The sequence below is a fragment of the Cynocephalus volans genome, chromosome 14 (assembly GCF_027409185.1).
Source record: "Cynocephalus volans isolate mCynVol1 chromosome 14, mCynVol1.pri, whole genome shotgun sequence".
Lineage (NCBI taxonomy): Eukaryota > Metazoa > Chordata > Mammalia > Dermoptera > Cynocephalidae > Cynocephalus > Cynocephalus volans.
Window position 1 is genome coordinate 70,237,838 of NC_084473.1, and position 6,000 is coordinate 70,243,837.

The window sequence follows — 6,000 nt, forward strand, 5'->3', positions numbered from 1 at the left end:
CTCTGTAAGGCTCTCGTTCTGAGGTCTGAGGCTGGAGCTTGTAGTCAGTGGGGCAGTTGGGGAGGGGCGGTGGGTGTAAAGTGGGGAGAGCAAGAACACGCTGGAACCCACCAGCTGAAGACCAAAAGGACAGACTGAAACTGTGCCTCTGGCCTTGGTGGCTTGCGTGTCCTGCAGAAGTCAGGATCCTTCATCACAGAGCTAAACACGCATACCTGGCTCAGAAGTCAGAGGAGCTGAAGGAGGGGTCTGGGAAAGGTAGAGCAGTGCGGATCTGGCAGTTGTGAACATTTAATGAGCAAATACATGTACGGGGCTTAGAACTGTGTTTGGCACACTCTCTGTGCTCAACACAAATTTAGTGATTATTTCCCCACACTGCTTCAGGATTTGTGGAAATGTGAGACACAGTCTCAGATCTTTAAGTACTTAAAATATAGTGAAAGAGACAAGATCAACATATGAAAACAAGAGCCAACAACATTGGCATTCACTGTTAAATTGTGCGATTCCACCCTGCGTAGGAATCGAGAAGAGGGCAGAGCAGTGCAGGAGGCTGGAACTAAGGAAGGCTTGACACAAGAGCTTGCCATGGTCTTGAGGGATGTGTGGACAGGCAGGGGAGATCGCCTGGAGTGAAGATGGTGGTGATGGGAGAATGTGTAGCATGCCGGGGAGAAAGAAGGCCCAGCAGAACAGAAAGCACACTGAGCACAGAGGCAGAGGCTGTGGCTGTGTTAGTAACGCCTTCCCGGGTTCAAGACACGTGGCCCCGATTCCACTCGGTAATACAAAAACGGGAGGTGTGTGATGAGGCACAGGGATAAATTCGTACTGGCCTGGCTGAGCCAAAGGCACAAAGCTCAAACTATGCCGCCAGGGCAGCGTCTCTCAGAGTCCTGGCCCTCTTTCCTCTGGGTCAACTGCGTTCTCAGGCAGGCTCTCCCACATGGGGACAAAAGGGACCAGGCATATATCATCCCAGCTGAGCAACCCTAATGGCCTGAGAGCACTTTTTCCCCAACAGCTACAGAAAAAGTCTCAGGACAGAGGCCCCTTGGGCTGGCTGGGCCATAGGTCCATCCCTGAGCTGATCGTAAAGGTCAGGGAGAATGAGTGCTCCCATTACTCCGGCCCAATCCTCTGGCTGCAAATTCCAGACAACACGGGAGCAGTGGGGTGGTTCCCACAGCCAACTCTAGCTGAGCAGGCAGCACAGCAGGGGCCTTCAGAGGGCTCCGTCCCAGTCCTGCCCCTCATGAGCTCGAGGGCCTTGGACACGTCGTCAGCCTCTGCAGGCCTGTCCCTGTAACCTGTGAGATGGGCAGTAGAGAATCTGCCAGTCTAATGGGGTATGGTATGCATAAGCCCCTCAAAGGCAGATACAGCCTCCCTCAAATCTAAAGGTCCATGGTTAAGAGGAGACCAGCCTGATAAGAGAGAAGAATTAAAGGAAGTACATGGGAAAGAAAGTTCCCAGCATGAGTGTGAACAGTAACCACAGTCCTTAACGGCAGGGGACTATGCACCCACGAGGTGCTGCGAGGCAATTATTCGATGGTGGATATTAGGGCATACATTGCCAAGAAATAAACAACTTGCAAAAGAGTCAACACGGTAAAAACTGTGGGCCTCAGCCGACAGAGACTCTCATCATTAAACAGCAGGGGAGAACAGGCTCCAGTTGTGGGCCCTGGGGCCTCCCTGTCCTCACGGTTCTGTTATGGGCAACCTGGTAAAGTGAAGAAAAAAATGGGACATGTTAATTAGTCCAACCTGCATTGGGAGAGGCCGGTCTGAACAGGGCTGGTCCCTTAGGCTGGTCTGTAAAGCACAAGCCCTAGTGTGGCCTGAGTCAGGTGACCCTGGTGCTGGTCTCCAGGGAGGGGCGATTTCTGAAGTCAAGGTGGAAGAGAATAGAAGCCCAATGAGTCATACCCCCCCAGCAGTAGCCGTGAGGAGTGCTCAGCACACAGCAGGCAAAGCCTCCAAGAGAAGCCATTCAGATGCATGTTCTGATGGTGACCCTCACCCAGAGTGACTACTTGTCCTGGGGTGATGCTGGTCTTTCAGTGCAAAGACCAGAGAAAAATGCCATTGAAACCAGGATGAGTTGGTTTCACCCAATGCGCTGAGTTGTCCTCCGACCTCTGGGGAGCCTACGAGGGGAGGCCCACAAGTGTGGGGGAGGTGAGGGGGGAGGAAATGGGGCCAATCTGGACCTTGCCTGCCCACGCTTTGGGGGCATTAGATAAGGAGAGAAGCCAAGTTGTCTGCCCTCTAGTGGTTCGTCATGTACTCCAAAGCAGGTGACACTATCTTTGCCATCAAATACGGAAGACTTGCAAGCTAAGAGAGATAAAAGTTCTACAGCACATTAGAGGGGAAGAAAGAATGCTGCCCTCTGATCATGGCCTGAAAAGCAGGGGCTCCCAACGAAGTTAAGGAGGAAAAGCAATAATGAAATGTTGTGATGGAGGGAGAGGTGGAGGCTCTGGCCTCTTCTTTCAGGCACAGAGCTTGTCATACTACTATACTCAATAAATTCAGAGTCAGCTAACTGATAATCTGCTGTGCACCAGAGGAATTACCATACCCTTTTGTATTCATTACAGCTTTGGAAAGCAAAGTTTATTATCCCCATTCTACTGATGGGAAAACCAAGGCTCAGAGCAAGTAAGTGAATTGCCTGAAGGAACGGAGCTAGAATGTAGAAGGTCCAGGATCCCGTCAGTTCCGGTTCCATATCTGGTGTTTCTTCTACAGCAGGCTAAGTGACTCAGGTATTGATGATGCATTCCTCATACAGAGATCCCCTGGGTTTGATTGACTTCGGCAAATTTTGCCAACTTGGTTCCCTTTTGACAAGTTCTACAGGACATTATAGAGATTAAGAAGGAATTTTGTTTGCTGTCTTTATTTACCAGAAAAAGGTAGGATTTGGTTTGGGAATCAGAACTTACCTGTCAGGCACTGTCTGCAACACCTGTCACCAGTAGTGTGGGTGTTCCTGCGTGGAGTAGGAAAGGGCCCTGGGAAAGTAGGTGAGGGGCCATTACAATGGGCTGGCCCGAAGGATCCTGCGAGGGGAACATGAGGAGAATCACTCTTGCCTGGTACCTCACCAGGGACAGGAGCAGACTCAACTGCCAATAATGGCCCTTCATCGTTGGAAGCCTATAGTCATCACATTTATTCAACTGCACATATGGATCGTTAGGCTAAACAAATCATAACTTAGAACAATAACCTCTCAATTATGCTCCTGGTATTCATCCTGTAATCCAATGGTCGAATTGAAAAAGTGTATATAGTCAAACCAATACGAAGTACATTGATTTGATAGGAGTTTTGGATTACTAATTCGACAATTTTTTATTCCATAGAACTGTTATGTTTTTCATCAGATAGGCCTTCTCTTAAAGTGGGCTGAAGGGTTATTCTGGAAAATTCTTGAGACTGATGTAAAAACTGCTTTAAGTACAAGAAGCTATGTGGATGCTGTGAGAAGCCATTTGGCTTTCTGTATGCACTGGACTGTGAGAGTGTGTGTGTGCGTGTGTGTGCACTCCCGTGCATATGTGTATTTGTACAGACTGGTTTCCTTAAGTGATCTGAGCCAAAGGTGAAAGTTTAACATTTGTTCTATTAGTCCTGTGGACTGCGGACACCATTTGGGAAAGAGGGGGTGGGGAGTTAGTGTACAAGGCCACATTCCTCGTTGCACTGACCATCCAAGAAGGACGGCTGACTCGGGAATGGGCAAGGGCACGGTGGTGACAGTCCATAGCACATGATGGGGCTCACAGCAAGCACGCAGCAAGACTGGTTTATTGGTGAAATGGTTTAAAGGAGCACTGTGTCATTGAGGAATTGCATGCAGCTGCATGTGACAGGGATCTAGAAATTAATGGGTTTCTACTCTCATGTTATGAAAGTCAAGAGGTATGTGGTCTAAAGTTGTATAGTGGCTCTCCCTGATTCAGCCTCCTCATTCTTTCTTCTCCACATCACTAGGGCATGGTTTCTGCCCTCAAGATCACTTCATCGTCTAAGGTGGCCGCTGGAACACCACCCATCAAACCACTATGCAGGTTTGAAGAAGGAATAATGGTAGAAGGGCAGAAAATGGCATATCTCCCAATAAGCAGTACCCCAGGATGCCCCAATAATGCCTGCACTCACACTGCAGTTGCCAGCAGAGAGTCCCGTGGCCACACTTAGCTCAAAGTGAGGCTATGAAATGTTGTCTTTGGCTAGGCATGGGCACCACTCTCAGACAATATAGGGATTATCTTACTAAGGAAAATGGATATTAAGTCAGCATTAGTAGTCTCGATCCCAAATACATTACATTAGCATGGCTTTTGGGGGAGACAAGTTGGCAACATCCATCAAAGTGTTAAATATTCACACCCTTGAAACCAATGAATTTATTTTTAGAGATCCTTTCTATAGATTGACTCACACGTGTACACACATGCACATATGTATGTTTATTACAGCACAGCAGTGTTTATAATATCCAAAAATTGGAAACAACCTAAATGATTAGCATAGCCAAATTGTTCAATAAACTGTGATATATAACCACGGAATACTATTCAGGTATGAATAAAGAATGAGGTGACTATAAGTCCTGAGATGCAGTATGCTACATTATTGAACAAAAAAGGAATTTGCAGAGTGATAAGTATAATATTATACCATTAATACAATTTTATGACACATCCCTGGCAATGCATCAGAATCTTTGGAGAGAGAGAAATGAGCCTGTGTGATCTGAAAGAGCTCCCAGAAACTCTTTAAAAGAGAGCATCATAGTTAATGACCATGACATAAACCCCCGGTACAAATTAATAAATGAAGGCTATGGTCAGAGAAAGTGGTTCCAATCTGGTTTTTAGAAGGGTTCTGCTTTGGGGCCGGCCCATGGCTCACTTGGGACAGTGTGGTGCTGATAACACCAAGGCCATGGGTTCGGATCCCTACATAGGGATGGCTGGTTAGATCAGTTGGGAAAGTGTGGTGCTGACAACACCAAGCCAAGGGTTAAGATCCCCTTACCGGTCATCTCTAAGGAGGGAAAAAAAAAAAAATGGTATCTGGTTGAATGGTGAACAAGATAGTACTCTGAAGTAATACTCCACTACAATGGCATTAAATTCATATTATAACATGTTTTTCAATACATTGCGCCCCACAAGAAACAAAAGGAATTTTAAATGACAATAAAACAACAGCACGCGAACATGCACAGTGAAGTAATGCTAGAATCGAGAGAGGTAAGCAACCACAAAGCTTGAAGAATAAATGCCAATGTCAGCCATAAGTGCAGAAATAGGAACTTAAGCTCTGAGCCTGCCACCAGGGCCTTTGACCGCATTAAGGAACCTAAAGCTATCCTTTGTTGGTAGTACACGTCACTCCAGGAATAAGTCAATGAAAATCCCTTTTGGAGAAAGGTGTCATTAATTCAAAGATTCAGGATTCCCATAGATTATGTAAAACCAAATGAAAGATCACAATAAAAAATCACCAGACACACAAGGAAACATGACAATGATTATATCAGTTAGGTCTGTGTTTACATTCACATGGCAGAAAAAAACAAATAATGGTGGCTTAGATGTACACGGTTTCATTTGTTTTCATGTAAAAGGAGTCAGGAAGTATCCAGGTATCCAGGGCAAGTTCATCACAAAGTTTTCAGGGACTTATTTCCATACAGTTCACAAATCCTCCCAGATCAACGTTAGGACCCTTGTTCTTGTGATCCAACATGGTGGCTAGTTTTCCAGATGTCCATATCCAGATCAGCTGTGGAAGGAAAGGGATGAAGAGCCTATTTTCTGTATAAATATATTCTGGAACTTGCATTCAGTACCTCAATTTACAACTCATTGGCAAAATTTTAATCCCAATGGTCATATGTAGATGTCCAAAAAATGGTAATTTTAAGTAGTCAGCAGTAAGTCTGACTAAACATTAGTATTTTCA